Consider the following 23,008-nt stretch of genomic DNA (forward strand, 5'->3'; position numbering starts at 1 on the left):
TGCAATCCTAAATGTGCAAGATATTAACAAGTATGAATTAAACTAACATGTATATGATGATTAAGATGAAAGAATTAGTAAAAGAACTATCCTAGCATGATATGCTAGCCTATTATGATAATAGAAATACTTCTAAAATGTTTATTAGATTATTTGTATTCAAAGAGGGACTAAATTCTTTATAAAAATGAGTATAGATTAAATGCATGCAACTTGGATCATGAAAATGGAGGAATGAGAGCTCTATTTATAGGAAGAATAGGGAAATGGATGGTCAGGATTGGATGATCTTATCAAGGGCCAGGATTGAAAGTTATCAATCCATGTTTACAATTCTCACCAATGAAATGGTGACAATTGTCAACATAAGACTACTTGAGAGGGGATGTAAGAAGCATTAAATTCTTGAGAAGACCTCATGGTTACCTTAGGAGGTAAGGGTTAAGGTTAGGTTAAGGTTATCCATTGGATAAAGCTTTTATCCAAGGGGTAAACTCTTGTGCAAGGGTTAAAGGAATAACCATGGTCAAAGCAATGAAAGCTTGATGAGACACTTGGGTTAGATGAGGGTTGAGTTAGAGAGAAAGTCTCTAATCGTGCAAGATGGTTGAGTTAGGCATTAATGGTTTGGAAGACTTTCAAGGTTAACTTGTTGAAGACATAAAGCCTTTAATGGTTTCCAAAGACTTTGAGGGTTTGAGAAGTGACTTCCCTTTGCTTAGGGATGTGACAATATTTAGGGGATGGGTTAGGCTAATTTAGAAGTGATTAGAAGAATCTAGAAGGGGGGTTAGAGAGGCAAGTGGGAGATGTAGGAGAATGCAAGTGGATGGAGGGTAATTTTAATTAAAATAAATTGCTTTATTTCAACAAAATAGATGCAAGTGGGGGATTTAAATAAATTATATTTATTTATTTGCCATGAGCAATTTAATTAAATGTAAATATAATTAAAAGGAGAGAAAGGGAAATTAATTAAATAAAGTGATTTATTTAATTAAAGGATATGAAAGGCTTAGGTGAATTTAATTAAATAAATTGAATAAATTATTTAATCAAATAGATGATTGTGAATAATTTTAATTAAATAAAATTTAATTAAATAGAGGAATGAGGTTAAAATGAATATTAAATATTCACTTAGGAAAGTGGTCATTTAATACGTCTACAATAATGACATAAGATAAAGAGGGAGAGGGAGATATGGGAAGAAAGAGATAAAGGAGACATGAGTGGGAGATAAATGAGGTGATAGATACAAGTAATAGAGAGAGATAGAGAGATAAAGATGTAGAAAGGAAGGGATAAATCAAGAGTGTGTGTGTAAGAGAGTGATATAGATAGACATAGGGGGAGAGAAATAGGGAGTGTGTGTGAAAGAGAAAGTAAGTGAGATATGGATCTATAGAGATAGAGAGGGAAAGACCAATATAAATAGTAAAGAGAGGGTGGGGGAAGGAGAGAAATGGAGAGAGAATAGAGAAATAGAGAGATACAAAGAGAGGGATAGATAAGGATAGAGAGAGGAAGAGATGGAGAGATAGATATATTGGGAATGATAGAAAGGGAGATAGATAATGAGCTACATGTGTAACACAAGAAATATATAAGGGGCGAGAGATAAATATAGAGAGAGGGAGACATGGAAGGAGGGAGGGAGAGGGAGAGGGAGAAATAAAGATAGAAAGAAGGAGATAATGATAGGGGGAAGATAGGAAATGATATATAAAGAGAGGTAGAGAGATAAATATATAAAGAAGATTAGGAGATGGAAGAAGAGATAGAGTGAATAAGAGAGAGATAGATAGTGATAATGAGATAAGATAAAGAGGGGGAGGGAGATATGGGAAGAAAGAGATAAAGGGACCAGGAGTGAGAGATAAATGAGGTGAAAGATACAAGTAATAGAGAGAGATGGAGAGATACAGATAGAGAAAGGGAGGGAGAAATGGGGAGTGTTTGTAAGAGAGTGAGAGTGAGATATAAGGAGAGATAAATAGGGATTGTGTGTGTGAGTGTGCGAGAGTGAGTGAGATATGGAGATAGAGATAGAGAGGGAGAGACCTATATAAATAGTAAAGAGGCAAAGGGGGATAGAGAGAAATGGAGAGAGGATAGAGAAGTAGAGAGATATAAAGAGAGGGATAGAAATAGAGAGAGATGGAGAGAGAGAGATAGTGGAGAGAGAGAGAGAGAGAGAGAGAGAGAGAGAGAGAGAGAGAGAGAGAGAGAGAGAGGTAGGTGAGGAGTTAGAGATAGGGGAGAGAAATAGAGAGGGAGATAGAGCTAAGGTTGTTATATTTGTACATGTTGATTTAATTTACAATATATAGTATATTATTGTAAAAGTTGTAGAATACAACCTCATAGAACCCAGTGAATCCCTGTATGCAAATGATCTGTCACAACAATGGAAGATTCACAAAACACAGAGATTGCTTTGAAAACCTAGAGCAAAAGAATGCCATAAATGATAATCAAACTAATGAATTACAAAAGGAGGTCAAACCTAAAAAGGGAAACCCTAAAAACAATTAATAATTAATAATTAATTAATTATTAATATTCCTAAGTTTAGCTTCCTAAATTTTGCTTAAGTGAAATAGAAAACAGGTGACTTAATTATTAAATCAATAAGATTTAATTAATCAAGTAAACTAATACCTTTACTCTAACACCCACCCTTAAGATGAAGATAGGGAGAAGCTAAAAAATAACTAAGCACTAGATGCATGAAAGCCAAAAATGGGTCCCGACACTAAGGCCTGATGAGGTACCCAAGTACAATGAAATCTCTATAAAGTTGAGAAAAAAGGAGAAAACCTTGTGGGAATAATACTCCTCTCCAAGAAGAGATGAAAGCTCGAGTGAAGGACTAAAAAGCCTCCAAACAAGAATGTTCCAAAAGATAGGAACAAAAGATGAGCATGAAGAATCACTTAAGCACGAAGAAGCTGAAAACACTGTCATCGAATGACTGCTATGATGCTGAAATAAGAACCTCCTCTGAAACAAAAGATGATTAGGATCGAGAAGACATGAATCTACATGAGTGCCCTCAATGATACTACTCGAATCCGAATCAGATGGAAAACACATGCAAAACATCTGGAATCTGAATCTATACAAATGACATGAGTACCAATAGTATGAAGAACTGATCAAATGAAAATGGAAGGTAGCCTCCAAAAAAATAGGAATGCAAGAGTGTCCATATGGCAAGTGTTCCATCTCACCGAAATGCATGGGTAACTAGTTGTTGCATCTGCCTAATACATAGGAACAAATACTGAATACATAGCTCACTCCAATATGAAACCAAGGAAGCATTAGCACCAACAGTAGAAACCCCCTCATAATGCTGACAAGGGAGAGGTATGATAGATACACCGAATCTGAAATCCATAATGTAGTGCATGAAGAAAAACCAAGATTATCTGACTATGCAGACATGAAAGGACAATCAAATACAAAGGGTGTGCAAACCAAGGAACACACGATTGAGAAAGGTATGAAGGTAAAGAAAGGCAAACATCAAACCCCCATGGCACTTTATATCATAGTGCGAGTACAATAAGGCACAAAACTAATGTGTAAGATCCAATAATACATGTGCAATACAGAGGCACTTTATCTTAATTCATTTAAAAAATCATAAGTGCTTACAATGAAAGCTCAAAATCCCCTCAAAAAATATAAAATTGGAAATACATGAAGACCAGCCAAAAATGAGTCATCCCGCACAAACTAGAAGTTTCCATGAGCTCATATGTCCAAGGAATTCACCAAAGTGTGAAAACACAAAAAATTGAATAAAATGTACCTAGAGTAAAATCTGGAAAAAGTTCATGGATGGTTGTGAAGAGCTCTAAAACATCGTCCCAACGTTGCTAGAATCGTGAAAAACAGAGAAACTGGCGAAAAGTTATGAGCTCGAGACTGAAAAAAGAACCTCTGACTTCAAATGGTTGTAGAATGTACTAGCAGAACAACCAAGCGATGAAACCCACATGTCTAGAAAGTAGACAACCATTTTTCCAACGATATCTTGTTTTCCAAAAAAAGATATCGTGTGCCCAAGTTATGGCCAAAAGAAAACAAAAACCTTCTTTTAGGGCACAAAGAGGGTCAAAAAGAGTTGACTATATCATTGACTATACTGTTGAAGTCAGCGGTTCTAATGCAGTTCGAGTACGACTGTGTGGATTTTTCGTGCCTCGAAAAGCATGCTAATAAAAAATCATGCCTCAGGTGTCCCCGATGCCGAAAAATAGGCAAATTATATATCAAAATTCATCCAATCGACCTCTTGAAGCCTATTGTGATGTCTTTTTTTGCCCAAATTGCTCCAAAAACCAAGTTTCCCTCTGGATCACAAGAAAAGCTAAATTTTCAAACCCTCACAGATCTACCCTCATGAATACAAAATTGACAAACAAAAGGTCAATCTTGACTATTAGACACGTGTCAGATTCAATGGTGAGTTCCAAATCAACCTAAATTACACACAAGATCCAGGAGTGTAGTGCTAGAAGAGATGGCCATAGATGATTAAATCTGCAAATAAGTGCCAACTTCTCAAAATATGAAATGTAGCCCAACACCTCCTTCCCCAGCATTGCCTCTGGAACAGAGTAGGCATAAGGGAGATATTTTTGCAGTTTGGGCAAAAGATCCCTTTATGGGTTAATGAAGCAAGTTCACAAAGGAATTTTTAAGCAAAAAGCAAATAGGGGTGTTTGCAACAAAAGCAACAAGCTAGACTTTTTGTGAAGGTGACTACAAGTTTGAAATGTCGACAACTAGTTTGCATATAAGAGATCCATTAGGAAGGGATCTGTCAATAGGGATTTGTTGCTCCTAGTCTAGTCACCATGGGCGAGAGATGCAGGTTTGTATTTGTGGAGCCTAAATCTAACCTATAATGATCAAAATTAAATATATAAATCAAGAATATTTAAATTAAAATCAATAACAATTAGGTTCAAAATATATAATATTATTGTGCAATTAAAAAGTGTGTGTGAATATAAAAGACAAAAAATCAAGCTCATTAACCAAGCAAATACAAGACATCATACACCTCAAGATTAGAATGATAAAATCAAAATGAAAATAAAATGACAATGTAATGGAAACCAAAAAGCTTGCTTTGATTTGATGATTCCTTGATATTATGTGTGCTCGATGACATCTTTGAATACTTGATTGTGCTCCATGATTATTGATGCAATGATGGTTGATGAAAAATGAAGAGTGAGATGGGTGGTGATTTCAGCAGCGCAATGGTATGACTATATGAAAGTGGATCATTTTGACATTATGAGGATGCAAATGTGAAAAAGTGGAGCATTTTGGCATTATGACAATATGATTATGGAAGAGTGGATGAAATGCATAAGAATGGGAGGGATTAAATAGAAAATCAGGGGAGGATGAGAGGTTTGAAAATGCAACACTCAAGTCCTTAAGGAAGAAAAGTGGCACTCCAAAAGAAGCCATGTGGAAGAAGATTCCACACTCGTCCTCGGCTCAAGAGGGAAGACAGGTGTCCCAAAGAATGGACACATGTCTTGGGGAAGAGTGACATGTGTCCTCAAGGACACGTGTCTATTTGGGGAATAACCACCTCAAAATAGAATATTTTCTAATATTTGGAAAATAGGGATTGTGCACACATGTGGGAGAGGAGGTTAGGATGGGATAGGATAAGGTTGGTTAGGGAGGATGGGCTTGGTTAGAACCCATGGGTTAGGCTAGGGATTGGGTTAAAAAGTGGTTAAAGGTTAGGAGACATGTGACATATTTGAATTAATTAAATTCAAATGAGGGAGGAATTAATTAGTTTAATTAATTAATTCAAGGATTTAGAAGAAAAGGGGAATTAATTAATTAAAGTATATTTAATCAATTAATTGGATATCACCCATATTAATTAAATTAATTTAGCCAAAGGGGGGTAGGATGCTATATTTAATTAATTGACACGAGTTATTTAATTAACATATGCAACGAAGGGATTTAAATTTGATTAAACTAATTAACCAAGTTGAGGTGTCTACATTTTGCCCCTCTTCGTGGTGGCACAAGAATAGGGTTAGTGCAAAGACAATAAGACACTAGTGATTCAGAGAACAAGGAGAAATAAAATGCCCCGGGCAGGTGAAGGAGTGGCTAGGGATGCCCCCTCGAGAGGGTGCATGGGGAAAAAAGGGCCCGGGTGGCGTCTCAAAAGAAGCATTTCCCCAATGGACAAGAATGGAAGACAAGAAACAAAGCTTGGGAGTGACAACAATCAAATGGGAAAGAGGACTGAATGCAAATGCAATGGATGATATGGATGAAATGATCATGGAGCACGAGCATCCGTGAAAAATGGAACGCCATTTAGTGAGCACTTATTTTTATTTAGCATTGTATGTGAGCCGCTAGGGTATAAGGAACCAAGGTGGAATTTTACTGTCATTAATGTTGGGGAGATTGTTGTATTTGGTAGTTTTCATTGTTGTTGCAAGGATATTTTGCTGTCATTAATGTAAGCATATTCCTGTGGTTTATTCTGGTAAGTTTTGAAATAGTTTCTGATCCAATTTTGAAGTTTGGTGTTGTTGATCACTATTTTGCAGAATCCAGTATTTCCTCCAGTATATTTCGATGTGATCAGATCTTGTGCTCAAAATTTGAGATATTGTTTGGGGTGATCTTGCTTTCAGATAGTTCATGATTTGGTGCTCTGTAAGTTATCTTTCTTTGTGACACTTGTTGATTGGTTGTGTTCTTGAGCTTTGAGACGTTGAACGATGAAGGTTTGAAATGAGGTGCTAGTGCAACTTCTCTGAATGATTCTAACATGATTTCTGGTGTTTCCTAGTCGTGTCCTATTTATTTTGGTGATCCCCATTCATCGTTGTGCGAGTTATTGGTGATTTTTAAAAACCGGTGATGATTTTCATGTTATACGATATTTCTAGTGGTGTAGTATGTTGTGGTTGATCTTGGCATGATTTTCGGTGGATTTGATCATTTGGAAATTTGAATTAGGTCCATTCTATGTAATGTAAATCATAATATTGGTCTGTTGGTCGATTTTTGTATCGTGCAATATAATTTTGTAATTTTAAGTTAAGGGTTGAAGGTTTAGCCGACCTTGTTATCAAGGTTGATGGTTTTTATATATAAGTGAGATGCTTATGCAATTGAGGTGTCAATATTGTTTCTGTATTATCAGAGAGAGATGAATGTGCAAAGAAGGATATATCATTCAACGAGGTGTTGAGGTGAGTTTTATGGTTTAGAGAAGACAATTGTGCTTAATCGAAACTATCATCAGGCATTTATAGATGCAATGATTGCAGTTGATTCCTTCCAGATTGTAGTCGAAATCATATTGTAAGCAGTGAGACTTCCTTGTGGGTTGTAGCCTTTTGAGCAGTGAGCTCTAGGTAGTGTGCTTGAATGCATGTGCATTCCCCATTGTAATATTTTCACATACTACTATAAAATATCATCTTACTATGGGTAGGTTCCCAATCGTTAATTTTCCCTTAACCAGGTTTTCCATGTCAAAATCTTTGTGTTGTGTGTTGTGTTGTTAATTTTCTTATTTTTTATTGTTGCAATCTATCAGTTTATGTTTCTAAGTTTAATTTGTTGTGATCCAGTGAAGACCGATTCACCCCCCCGCCCCCCCTCAATCGCCCTTCTTGATTGCTTCTAACAATTGGTATCAGAACTAAATCCTCTGGTAGAAGCCGCTTGAGGAGATCCAGGATGGAAGTTCAAGGTATTCTTTTGAAGAAGGGCAGTCTAAAGTTTGACGGAAGCAATGATACTGTGTGGAAGAGACGAATGGAGGTGCATTTGAAATTTCTTGGAGAGGATCACTTGCAGATTACTAAGAAGGTATGATGGTGGAATAGTTAGATTCAGAGATGAAAAAGCCTATGTAATCCATGGGAGAGGTTCTATTTATTTTGATGGTAAGAATAACACTGATGATGTCTTGTATGTTGAAGGTTTGAAGGATAATCTTTTGAGTATTGGACAGATGGTTGATAAGGGTTATGATTTAAAATTCAATAATGGTAAATGCAAGATCTTGAATGTGTCTGGTATAGAGATTGCATCTGGGACTAAGACTGAAGGTAATATTTTTCATTTGAATGCTGGTGAGAAAAGTTTTTTGATTTCTAAGATAGATGAGAGTTGGTTGTGGCATAGAAGAATGTGTCATGTAAACTTTGATTCATTGATCAAGATTAATTCTACACAAGTTCTTAGAGATCTACCTAATATTGTTAAACCTGTTAATTTGGTATGTAAGGAATGTCAGCTGGGTAAGAAAACAAGGATTTCTTTCAAGAGAAAATGGTATACATCTGATAGATTTTTAGATCTTGTGCATACTGACCTGTGTGGACCTACAAATGTTAGAAGTGTGCAGGGTGATAGATACTTTATTCTGCTAATTGATGACTATTCTAGAATGATGTAGGTTGTCTTTTTGAAGGAAAAATTAGAGCATTTGAGAAATTCAAGATATTCAAAGCTAAAGTTGAAACTGAGTCCAGATTGAAGGTTAGAGATGATAATTCCAATAAATAGAGAAACAACTCCATCATCAACATATGTGGATCCAAAATCCTTGAAAGCTTCTACATCAAAACAAGGTGAGCTTAAAGAAAAATTCAAGGTTAAAGACATGGGATGTGGTGAGTATATCTTTCATGTTGATCAACTCCCACTATCTCCTAAGACATTTAGTCAACATGAACAACCTACAAACAATTTGCAATGCCAAGGAATTGGGTATGAACCACCCAGTGTTGTGGCTACCAAGTCTAAATGAAAATCTCCTCTAGTGGTGCAAGCAACTCTTGATATCAATAGTCCTAAGAGTGGTAACAACAAAGAATCTATTGAATATATCACCAACCCTCTTGAGAAATCATATAGCCTTACCATTTCATCCACTCATTCAATTTCCACTCCACTGCTAGGCTTGGATCAACAAGAATCACAAAATCCCTTACTCATTGGGGACGAAAAATCAAGCTTTGAAAAGAAAAATCTAAAATTCAAAAATAAAGAAAAGTCCTTTAGTCCATATCAAAATCAAATTCCAAGATAAAAATCCTATGAAGAAAAAAGAACAAGAGTTGATCTCCCCTAATATCAGAATAATTGAGGGTGAAAGTTCTAAAATTTCAAGTAAAAAAAATACTTGTTGATCCTATTTCACCATCATGCTATCCTTCTTTCACTTCTTCTCACAATCATAAGCCTTCGTTCCTCATCCACTTGTTCCACACATCCATCCTCTTTTGGTGATACATCACATCAATGGACCTTTAATGGAACTTCCTCGAAGGACTTTGTTATCAGAGATGCCCAAACTTCTTTAGGTGACACACATATGGGTGAACATAGTCCACACATTAGTAATTCTACCTTAGATCCTTCATCAAGGAAGACAATCAAGGGAGAAAAATATCATTCAGTCAAGGAGCAATGCAACTACAATCACACGATAAAGCCTTGCACATTTGAGGTAGGTGACTTAGTATTGAGGGAAAATCCTAAAAATCAATAGGACTAAGAAAATAAAGGAAAATTCATGCCCAATTGGCTTTGTCCTTACGCCATCAAAACAACCTATAGATCATGTGTATATCAGCTCTCAACACTAGATTGAGAACCTTTGGAAGATCCTACCAACAACATGCACCTTCATAGGTTTTACATGTATAGCCTTTCAGAATATCCCAATATCAAAAATACAAAAAAATCCAAAAAATATAAAATATACAAAAAGAAATTAAAAAAAATATAAAAATTGTTACTTGGTGAAAACCTGGCAAACAAATGCCTTATGACACACAAAAAATGAAAAAAAAAAAAAAAAGAAAAGAGAAATAAATTCATCCAATGATGAAAACCATTTCGGTGGCGCCCTAGGCAAGTACCATGGTGAAAATCAAGTTACTGGTGCCATGTGTAGACACATTGCTCCTTCTTCCTTCAGGATTCAATCGTATCCTTCCACTTTGCAAACACTCACAGCCTATCCATCCATAATAAACTTACCCATTCCCATCATGGCTTGTTATTGATCTACCTAAGATTGGTTAGCCATTCACAGTAAACCTCTCTTTTCACCCTTTCCTTCCATAATAAATCAGGTCCAATCTGCAACTGGGCAAAATCCTAAATCTAGTGATAGAAGTGGTACCCTGAGAATCACATATTTTGACGAGCATCATCTTTTTATTCCTCCTCCTTTTGGCGCACAATCCGCAATAAGAAGTCATTTGCATCACCAATCTGCATTAAATTTTTGATCTTCTTCATAATGAAGTATTGATTTCATGGATTCAGTCAGTTTCAAATGAGACACAAGCAACAATGGGCTTTCAACAAATCAAGTCTTTCAACAAACTTTGGCAGCAACATGGTTTTCAACATTATCTGTCGTTTATCAGGATGACAAAATTGTGACTAAATCAAACATGTTAACATATGTGGAAAGAAATACAAATAACTTGAAGATTTCATTGTGTGTTGGTGTCAAGTCTTCGTTTTATTTTGATTTTATCTTTTGGTGATATGTCTTTTAGCTTTTCCGGGAGGTCTCTAACTAGAGATTATATCTCTAGGATGTCTTCTCGAGCTATTGAGGGAAGCTCGAAAGAGAGCGATAGAGAGGAGAAATGATAGAGAGATAGAGATAGAGATATAAATAGGGATAGAGAGAGTGTGTATATGAGTGAGAGAGAGAGAGATAAAGAGAATGAGAGGGGGAGAGATAAATCTAGGAAAGAAAAGTAGAAAGAGGGAGAGATAGGAATATTAGGAAAGATATATATCTTGGAAAAGATAGAAGAGGGAATATTTGTGTGTGTGTGTGGAGAGAGAGAGAGAGAGAGAGAGAGAGAGAGAGAGAGAGAGAGAGAGAGAGAGAGAGAGAGAGAGAGAGGCTGGGGTAGAGATGGAGTGAATAAGAGGGAGATATCTAGATAATGAGATAAATATGGAGAGGGAAAGTGAAGATTTAAAGATAAAGATAGAGGGGGAAAGAATGAGATTGAGATAGAGAACTTGTGTATGAATGAGAGAGATATAGAGATAAAAATAGGGAGGAAGTAATATGGTGTGTGCGTGTACATGCACACATGCAAGCATGCACATGTATGTGTGTGTGTGAGAGATATGCTTTGCAAAGTAGTTAGTTTTTTCTCGAGTTGCCTCGAGATATGTGAGATGTGCATAGTGCCCACTATAGTTACAAATTATTGAAAAATGTGCATCCATTCATTACCTACTGCATGGACAATTAATATGAAACTTTAACACACACACACACACACACACACACACACACACACACACACACACACACACACATTATAAAAAGTTTCTAATAATATTTCCTTAATCTACCTATAAATTAATGTTAAAAATTTAATTTTCAAATTCAATAATGTTTTAAAATAAATAATATTTAATCATTTTCTCAATAAACCCATTTGTTTACTTTATCAATAATAATTATAAAAACTAAAAGTTTTAAATAAATTTTCTAATTATCATCACAAGAATCACTCTCTAAAATTATTATTTTTTCATGTGACTTTTCATAATCAACCATAAATAATGTATAATTTTGAAATTAAAACTATGAAAAAAATTTATGCAATAAAAGCTTATACCAATAAATCCATATATATATATATATATGAACTTAAAGAACAATTATACTCATTATTCAACATATGTTCGACTAGTTGAAAATTGTCATTAACCATAATATTCTATTTAATGGCATTAATTATAAAAGGGAAGGGATAAGGAGGAATGAGAAAAATATTATTACAACATTATTTTCTAAATGCTAAACCCATTTGTTGCCATGAGATTCCATTTTGGTCTTTTTTTTTTTAACTGAAAACAACACAAGAATGAAAAATGGTTAAAATAATCTAGGGCAGCAAAGAGGCTGCCATCAATATCAAAACATCTGTCCACTTAAACTAGCAATAATATAGTCAAATAAGGTACAGACCTCTTACGAAACCATAACCAACAACATGGCAACATACATATAAGGCTTACATTCAAATTTTAAAATATCTTTGCAACTGGGCATAACAAAACAAGTCTTTTTTGTGGAGCCTGAAAATCTGAAGTTTGATTATGTCCAATAACAACATAGATTCAGCTAGTTTTTTGGAGACCCCTCACATTTGATAACAAAGTGAGACAACTGGAAACAAGAAATCTGAATAAAACTTAAGCATTTCTGTCTCTTGATGAAGTAACGGATTAGAGAAAATAGCTAAACATCTGAAATTCCAAATATTAAGTAAAACAGAGTGTCTTCTAGTATTTGCTACCACATTATTATACATGCCAAAGTCCAAAATAGCAACTTTTCGGCCAACACCATTCCCAAAAAAAGCACAAAACTAGTTGAAGACAACCTTCCATTTCATTTTAGCATAAGAACAATCCCAAAAAATATGTTTTAAGCTCTCCTTATATTAACAAAAGGGACATTTCATTGGTTGAATGATCATACATTTCAACTTATCCCATTCAGGTAGTTTGAAATCTAGGACTTTCCAAGCCAACTTTTGAGAATTAGCATCAGCTTGAGACTTTCATATTTGATTATTAAGCTTCATCCAAATTTTTTCCCTCATGTTTGTGTGTAAAAAGTAAAAATGAAGAATGAGATTATGTTGCGTGTATTAGTATGTACTACATTTCGAAATTTGAAAATTATTAAATAATAAAAATTTAAAACTTCTGACATTGAATTACATTTTACTGACATCTAATTGAATTTCATTGATATTGAATTGAAGGCAGAAAAATGAATAAATTTTATGCTTACTCTAACCAATGGAGAAAAAAAATTACATTTTTTACAATTATTAAAAATAAAAAGTGAACATAGACTCTTGAATTTTATGGAAAAATTATTCTACCCTTAAAGCTCACGCAAGCAGATTAATTTAAAATCCTTGACTCGACTGATGTCAAGTCTCTCTGTCGCATTGTCCTCTTTCTTTATTGCTCGAGCAATTTGCACCTTTCACTTATAGATAACTGTACTCGTTTTGTAAAGTAATTGTACTCGTTTGGAAAATGAAAGACTTTATCGTCCGTTCCGGACTTGACTCGAAAGCAGCGTTAACGTCACGCAAAAATATCTCTGATCATGCATTACGCGTAAGTGGACAACACCCGTTATAAATAGGGGTAGCAAATGGAGTAGAATAAACATACAAAGCAAATCATGGCTATACAAAATAGGAAGAGCAAGATCATTTCGTCTTCTTTAGCATGTGTACTAGTTGTTTTATCAGTGATAGTAGGGGTGTGTCAAGCTGGCGGAGTGGGTTCTATAGTGTCTTCGGATCTCTTCAACTCTATAGTTGGAGGGTGTGAAGGAAATGGGTTTTATAATTATGATTCCTTTATTAATGCTGCTAATGCTTTCAATCGTTTTGGCACATCTGGGTCTTCTGATGATAATAAGAGAGAAGTTGCTGCATTCTTTGCTAATGCTGCCCATGAGACTGGAGGTAACATATTCATTAAGATCTGACTTATTTTTATCTTGTGTTCTATCTATTATAAATTTATTTTGCTAGTAGCAGTACTGATGAATTGTATAAAAGGGTTTTGCTACATCGAAGAGCAGAACAAAGGCAGATACTGTGATCCCTGCAGCACTCAGTATCCCTGCAACCCCAGCAAGAGTTATTATGGTAGAGGCCCTCTGCAGCTCTCATGGTCGGTAACTACTTTCATATTCTACATAGGTACTCAGTTTCTAAATTTGAATCAATCAAATATTATGATACTGCTCTCTATAGCTTAGCTATTCTAATTTAAGGGGATGCCAAGAACTATAACTACGGAGCGGCAGGAAAGTACTTTCAGTTTGATGGGCTGAACAATCCAGAGAAGGTGGCCACGGATTCGAGCCTCTCATTTAAGACGGCAGTGTGGTTTTGGATGGCGAACAGCAGCTGTCATACAGCAATCACATCTTCCAAGGCTTTGGAGGCACCATTAGAGCCATTAACAGCATGGAATGCGGTGGTCGAAATGATGCAGCTGTGAGCAGCAGAGTTAATAACTTCCAGAAGTTCTGCCAGCAACTCAACGTCGACCCCGGACCGAATCTTCGATTTGCCTTTAGTCCTTCACTATCATTAATACGTAGAATAAGACAGCCATGGTGGTTGGCTTCTTGTTATTTTTATTAGTTTTTAAGAGTTCTGTAATGTCTTTTCAAGCAGTGTCAGCTGCTGGTTCATTGTATTTGTTTTCTTAAATTGTTTCTTAATTAGTTCTGTTATTTGTGTCTTTAGTTGAATGTGTTCTTTCTTACAGTTACATCTGAGATAACATTTCTACTTTGATTCAATATAAAAATAAAACTGAGGGGCAGTAATGTTGTTGCCAATTCACATTACCTCCATCATTTCCTTGTGATATCACTTTTATGGATAGTATTTGGTATTTGAACTTTTGAGATTACAAGATGTGTGCGACTAATTTTTCAGACAGTTTCATGCTTGTCACTCTAGTCATGCTTGAGACAAGCTAAAATAATGTCAAAATTCAAAAGTGGCCGACAGTGTCAGAAAATATAGCAGGTATGAGTGAAAAAAATCAATTGCTATGTGTACAATACAATTAAAATTTATTTTCTCTTGTCAAATGTGCTACGAAGGACGGTATTAAAAGTTATAAAATATATGTTTCAATTTATTAGTGGAAGGTGTCTCTTTATATATGAAATGGACAATCTTATTTTCTTCATCAAGGATAAGATGGATATGATAAAATAGCAAGGAATTTAAAATCTTCACAGCTAAACAAGCTGGTCCCCACACAACTTGCACATTGTTATGTACTTCTACAAGGAAAAGCATGAAAATGCAAAGGAAAAGCATGAAAATGCAAACTATGTATTATGCAAATAATTTAAAATCAAATATATTTAAGCCGATAGGCTTTTAGTGGGGGATTTTGCCTGTCGAAGTGCAAGACAAGCCATTGACAATTTTTGGTGATCGGTCGTTTTTCCCGACGAATGGTGTGTGGCGTTTTTACGTTACCTGTCGATGATGACGTTCGTTGCACGCATCTCGTAAAATAATTGTTTTGCGGTGGTGGGTATGTAGCGTGAGGTAGAACAGGTACATTGAACAAAATTAATTCATTTCACTTGATCGTAAATCTTTCTGGACATGGTGTTTTTCTCGGTTTGCGTTAAACAATATAACACAATGCAGGATGCCCATTATGCACAACCACCTATCGGCTTTCCATTGCACGCAAATAACGTGCAATTGCTAGTAAATAGTACAAGTGTCCCCCTACATCATGTCACAAGCTTTTAATTTGGGCCTTTTAGATTCTTTTTATATTTAGTTATTTTTATTTTTTGAAAAATTTATAGATTTTATTAATTTTTATATTATATTATAGAAATAAGAATAATAAAGTATATGTTTAAATCTATTTAAATATTTATTTGCATAATTATTATATAATAATGTAAATGATTGATTATTTTATTTTATAAAGAAATTTTAATAATATTATTATTTAACTTTAAAAAAATTATTGATAAAATAATAAGTTTTTAATAAATATAAAGACTTTTTGAATAACAATATTTATAATTAGTATTAATATATTATAGAACTTCCCAATGATCAAGAGGTAGTTTATTATCTTCAAAATGAAAATAATTCTTATTTTAAAATCACAGTTTAAAAATTAATATTATATTTTATACTTTATATATTTTAAATTTATTCTTAAATAATATTATACTTATATTTATAATTATACTCTATAAACATAATATAACATATGATTAATATATAATATTTTAAAATCTTAATCTATATCTCATCATCTTTGTCCATCTCACTTGCTCTCTCTATATATCCCTCTCTCTACCTCTCTTTATATATATCCCTCTCTTTACCTCTCTCTATATGTCATTTCCTATACTTTTCACTCCCTCTTTCTATATCTCTCTAATCCTCTCTTCCCTCTATTTTTGTCACTACTTCTCCCTTCCTTTTGATATATTTATCTCTCTCTAACTCACATACACACTCCTTGTTTCTCCCTTCCTATCTCTATCTCCATTTCTCTACCTTTCCCCCACTCTCTCCTTGTCTCCATCTCTCTCACTCTTGCCCCTTTATCTTTATCTCCCTGTCTCTCCCTTTATCTATATCTCATTATTCACTCCATCACTCGTACTATATATCCCCATCTCTCTGTTTCTCTCATAGTAACACCACCTACCCCTTTTCCTCTCCCTCTCCATCTACCCCTTTTCCTCTCCCTCTCCCTCTCCCACTCCCAATCTATATATTGAGCTATTTCTCCCTCTCTTTAGCTCCCTCTCTTCATCTCTATTTGTCTATCTCTATTTCTCTCTCTTTGTCTATCTCTCTTTATCCTTCCATATTTATCTCTCCCATCCCCCTCTCTTTATATCTCATTATATCTCTTTCTATCTCTTTCTCTAGCTCTCCCTCTCCATCTCTTTATCTATTTCTATCCTTCTCTCTCTATCCTTCTCTCTCCCTCTCCCTCTAACTCATTCTCTCCCTCTATATCTTCCTCTCTATCACTTTTTTTCACTCTCGCAATATTTCTTGAGATATCTCCCTCTCTCCATTCAACAATTTATCTCTCCATATATATATGTATCTCTTTTATCTCCATCCATCCCTACCTCCTCTCTATCTTTATCTCTCCCTCTCCTTGATCTCCATCTCCATCTCATTTCCCCTCTCTCATACTCTTCTTTTATCTCTCCCTCTCTCTCTATTGGTAATGGAGCCTAATTTGCTTCTTGCTTCTTGGTTCAAATGTTTTGTTTCAATCATGTTTAAATCCTTGTAAGTGGACGAATAGGTGATTTCAAGATACCAATTCTCCATTGAAACCATTATTGTATAGACACAATTATTTTCTAAATGACTTCCAATTAACCTCATGTGATGCACAAATGCATACAAACAATAGAACACAAAATAATAACCATAAATGAGACACTATCCATGGTCACATTAAATGTGATATCCGAGTATTTGAGGAAACCCATTGACAATATTTTGGGTTGCTTTTATAATACTCTCACTCTCTCTCTCTCTCCATTTATATTTATATCTTCCCCTTTTATCTAAATTGCCTTACCTTTATCTCTCTCTCACTCTTCCCTCCTCTCTCTCTCCCCCTCGCTTCCGATTGTAAACATAAAACGACTTTGTTGGCAATGGAGCCTAATTATCTTCTTGATTTAAAAGTTTTATTTCAATCATGTTTGTATCCCCATCTCTCACTTCTACATTGAGACCTCTGTTGCACAAATAACATCATTTTCTATATGGGCTACCAATTGAGCTTGTTTATTTATTTTTATATTGAATCCAAGGAATTCACTTCATGTATTGCACAATTGTATGCTAAAAATAGACCAAATTTTTTCCTAATTATACTTTTTCGGCGTACCCATTGCACACCAAGGTGCATTTCCTAGTTTTTAGTTTAAGGCTGCATTGTAAATGATGGCTTGGGAAGCAATAGTCCCCTTCTCTCCCTCTATATATAATTTTATTGTTAACTTTTTGTATAAAAGTGAATGTCTGAAGTTTTAACCTAGACTAGGTATTGTATCTCATTCATGTGGGTGTTGACTTCTTATGATTCATGTTGTAATAACTGATTACTCTTTGCACACTCAATCTCCCAAATAATAATTTAAAAAAAACTAAAAACTAAAAGGTCATTAATAAATTTCACATGTACTAATAACTGCTCATTTTTTAGCATTTTTGGACCATAATTGCCCCATGTGTGATAGTTTTTTGGGTATTTTAAGTAGGTATTAAATGACACTTTGAAATGCATAATTTTTGACCCTTGTGTGCATAAGGGATCTCACAACGTGCATCTTTACTACCAAGAAGACAAAACAATAGCTATAAGCACTTAAGATGCATGACAACCTAAAATAATGTCAAAATCCAATGTATAGTCTAGAATCAATGTGTGCACGATGTTAGCTATAACGACTATTGGTATGCTTCCCCTATGTTGTGGTCTATAAGAGTCGATCTCATGGAAGGGGTGGCCTATATTTTCTATCCACTCTCCCACGTAATTATGTATATAAATATATTATCTAGAAGAATGCACACACAGAGAGACACACGAAGCACATCTAAAGGGGTCTAACAAATTTACATATAATTAAACATTTTAAAATCATGTATTTATTAGCGTACATTCATGAAGGAATATAAATTTAGATAATATAATGCGTACATATTTCTTTCCATTCTTCCAATCTTGACAATTAAACAAAATAATAGTCCGCTCCCCCCAAAAAAATAGGGAACATGAAATTTAAGCTACGTAAATTTGATCTATTAATAATAATGTTACAAATATGGAATGAGTATGTGTATTTATTATTTAATTTTCTTATATCAAACTTAAAATATTCACTGTTTTTTTCTTTATAGTTTACAATGTATATATCATCAAGTTCCAATAGCTAAGAATATATTTGAATTCAGTATTGATCACTATTGCACAAAGTTTATATTTTGTCTGAATTTTTTCCCCATTTTTATATTAATAAGAGTAGATTACAAAAATTTATTAAACCTTCAATTTACATGGTAAAATTTTTCAAATAGGTAAACTAGAAAAGACTTTGGATCTATTAGTCACTTGTGAGAAATACAACAAAAAAAACTAGTGAAGACTTGGAAAATGAGAGAACACAAGCCCTCCAACAATCTAAACAATGACATTTTTATGCCATTTTATGAATCTAACCATCCCCTAATTAAGGAGAAACAATAAAACACATAATTAATAAATTGAATAGAACATAACCCTTAATGAATATTAAAGGAAACGATCTACATTTAAGAGGCCTAATACTTGAATTCACATTCACTCATTAACAAATTACTAAAATAAAATAAAAAATCCATTCAACAAATGTAAAATTTCACAACCATTTTAAAAAATCATTAACAAATTTAAATAAATTACATCCATCTATCTATAGTATATTGGGGTTAAGTAGACTTATAATTTCGTCTTGTTCTTCCTTTTATTTTTCTTTTCCATCTCCATCTTTCATCAAACTGTTCTAGCTCTATCCTACTTCCCACTTCTTAAAAATAAACACAAGTGCTTGCATTAAATGGAGGTGCAATGGTAATGCCAATATTAATATATGCTAAAAGTTAAATCCAAGGTTTATCCCTAACTAAAATAACCCCTTCTTTTCTTTTATAAATTTTATATGACTACAATTGTTTTAAATTCAATTAGTAAAACATTTTGCAAAAGTAATATCATAATAAATAAAAAATTTCTTAGGTGAGCTTCACCTCCTTTGAGAGATATCTTATATGTCTTGAGGTTCTATTGTGATGGTTTAGGAAATGAGACTTGTCCAAATATATAACATTAAGAAATGAATTCAATAAATCTAAAATAATGCTTAATAAGAATTTGCATATACTTATAAAATGATAACTACATAAACTATATCGAATCTAAATTAAACATTGCTAAAGGTGTCCAACTAATCTTATCATATTGTATCGTAGCTCAATGTGCATCTGACCTTTATTTGAGGGTGTTTTGCCAAAATCCTAGGCACATTAGTGAATCTTCCACATCATGCTTAAACAAAAAATGGATAACCATAACTTATATGTATTGTCCACAATCATTTTATTTCATGTAAGGTGGCAATATTAATAAGACCAATTTCTAATTATTGGTTCTTATAACTATTCAAGTAAAATGAAAGGCTCTCCATCATAGATCCTTAGAAGATAGAAATTTCTACAACCAATTAGACTCAAACCCAACTTATCTAAAATCATTAAAAGATAAGAGATATGAAATCAATAACTTATTCAATTTAATCAATCTATAAAATAGTCAATGTTAAGAATAATTATAAAACATAGTTGTTGATCTTCTGTCAAATTAGATGATAACTAAGGACACCATTTGAATAATCATTATTATCTTTTTCATCTCTTTGCCAAATTTAAAAATTCTATATGTTATGGAAAGGGGAATGAATGAAGAATAAAACCCATAAGTCATTTTGTAAGATTGTTAAACACATGAGTAGTTTCTCTACCAATCGGGCTATTAAACATTATTTAGAACACCATTTTGTTAGTATGACAAGCCTAATTATAGATAGATAAAATTTGTACCTTAAGCAGGAGACTAGTTGACTATATTCAAGAAAATATATGAATGCATAGAACAAAGAGTAGAATAATTATGTAATATAAACATTCTAATTAAATCTTGTCATATTCATTTATAATTAATGACTTTAATAGTGTTACTATTGAAATGTAAATAAAACCTTCTAAGTTACAAGAAGTCCTATTCAAGCGACATTTTAAATTTTTAATGGATAGAAACGAGGTCTTATAACATCAAAGGATTGTTTCTCAATATATGACTCTAAAGGAGTATATTCATAACAATTTGGCTGAGGTTGGGCTGCTGATTTCCTATGTTTAATCTTTTGGCAGCGTTGTATTGTGGGTTCTGAATCCTTGTAAAATCCGAAGGCTTCAAAACCTGTTGTATGAGGTTTTGACTCCCTCAAAACCTATTTTTTTCCTTAATAAAAAACAATTATTATCTAGCAAATGTGAATACTATGAACATATTAATGTTCATAAGTAAGAACATTTGTCTAGAAAGCAAAGTTATTTATATGTTAAAATATTAAGATAAAACCACCTAACAACAAGAAAAAGAAATTTATTTCTAAACTACATCCTTAAAATTCTTACACAAATAAGAAAAACTGTCATTTAAAATTACTTCAGGAATTACTACAAATATTACCTTTAAAATTTAGTGACCTTCAATATTCATTAAAAAATAGAAAGTACGGTAGCCCAATCTAACTCAGTCAATTCTGAGAGAAGCATCTATTTCCTATCTAGCGGCAGGTCATTGGAATTGTGAATATTTTAGATATTGAAACTCCAATTACCTTAATTCTTCATTTATTTCCAATACACTACTATTATTTAAAAATTATACACATGCACAGGAAACAAAGAGGTTAACATTGTACCAAGTTTCATTTCAGAGACTGTGTATGAAACAGTGCCCACACACCTTGGGTTCTATGGAAAAACACCCCCTTTAAAAAATAAAATCTGCACCTTTCATAATTGGAAAAACAACGCAACTTATAGAGGTAAGGAGTGATTAATTCTAAGCTAAGTTAAGCTCTCCTGTGGTACTAATAGATTTAGCTAGGTTGTATAAAAGAAAAGTTTAATTCCATCTATATTCATATGTTTTCCAAGCTTAACATAATGGGTAAGTAGTTGCTGGAGGGTGCTTCTGTATTTATTAGTAAGTTAGATCATCCCATTGCCTAAAATGTGAACAACTACTGCAAGAAAGGTCCAAAATGAATGGCATAGGAAGAGTTATTGACTGCATTAATGGGCGACTTGAACTGAAATATTAAATCTCATATTTTGTTGACTTGAAGAAAGCAAGAATGGGGCACTTATTGGCTGCAAGCTTAGGCGTGGGAAGACTCTAGGAACATACCAATTTGAGGTGCCTAGATTGGCTCCATAAAATCACACAGGTAAGCAACATGCAATAATAAAATATTACAAATTAAAACAATATCATTTTACAGTATATAACTGGTTTAAAACATTAGAAAAGAGGGCACAAATGCTTTAAAACTCACACATAGAAATAATAGTTGAAATTAATCAAATTGTTAAATAAATTAATACCAAAAGAATAATGAATGAACTCACAACAAAATTTGGATCAAAACGAAATTTTGGAGAATGGTGTTAGATAAATCTGCCTCCTTTCCCTCCCTATGCCTGTTAAATTGGCCTAGCATTGGAAAGAAAGAATTTCTTCCAAAAGATCCCCCTCCAGGCGGACTCTCCCTCTTTTTTTTTATATCGTGTCACTGTTGTCAATGGTGCCGATGAAATGAAAATAGAAGTTCCTATTCTTTTCTTTATATGTCCCTTTCTGCCAATCGCTTGGCTCTCTTTATTCATTTTTTTCGTTATCCTTCCCACTTTTTTTTTTAAAATTCTCCAAGACGAATGTCAATTACTCCTTAAAAAATGAGTGGGTGATTTCCATGTAAAAAAAGCCTAACAGCTAATAAAAATAATAGATCAAAAGAATTAGCCCTCGAAACCTTATAAGATTTCTTTTACATAAAAGATTCATTCCAAAAACCGTAGATCCATCTAGCAAGCCTATACCAAGTGTCAGATACCAAAATCCAACTAGCTACCCTACCATTCCTCCATGCACATCCACTCATAATCCACTCCATCTACTCTAGCTGAAGAGCCTCCCACCTTCCGTCCACTCCATCTATCCCAGTTAAAGAATCTACATGCTAAGCATCCCTCCACTCCATCTCTTAAATCTATTTTGGGTCCCTATGTCCCAAAGCTATAGTCTATCATGATTCCTCCATCATATCCACATGCTATATCTACTTTGTTAGTCCCATCTGGTGCTGAGAGGGGAGGGGTGAATCAACACTTAATCAAAATTTCATAATTTAACTTTTATCTCAAATCTTCATTCATCTAAGATCCAACAATATACTTAATCACTGAAGTATAATATGCAAGCATGAAAAGTTGACAGTGACACCAAGGAGTTATCTCATGGAAACCCAATAGGGAGAAAACCACGATGTGAGTAGGAACTCACAAAATTTGCACTCTTCTGGAGTACGCCCAGTAAAGAGCCACCCTATTAGGAGATTACAAAGACGATGTTAGGTGCCACCCAGTTAAGGGATTTTGAACAATGCCGGTTAGTGCCTTTACCCTGTTAAAGGTAGCCCGGTTAGAGGACTTAGAACATCAGTCAA

The 23,008-nt window shown here is 33.9% G+C and overlaps 1 pseudogene; it reads left to right on the forward strand.

Moving 5' to 3' along the window:
- The first annotated feature begins 13,288 nt into the window (after positions 1-13,288).
- On the forward strand, positions 13,289-14,508 carry LOC131029228 (endochitinase 4-like; annotated as a pseudogene).
- Positions 14,509-23,008: the final 8,500 nt, after the last annotated feature.

Source organism: Cryptomeria japonica, chromosome 3 (genome assembly GCF_030272615.1).
Source record: "Cryptomeria japonica chromosome 3, Sugi_1.0, whole genome shotgun sequence".
NCBI lineage: Eukaryota > Viridiplantae > Streptophyta > Pinopsida > Cupressales > Cupressaceae > Cryptomeria > Cryptomeria japonica.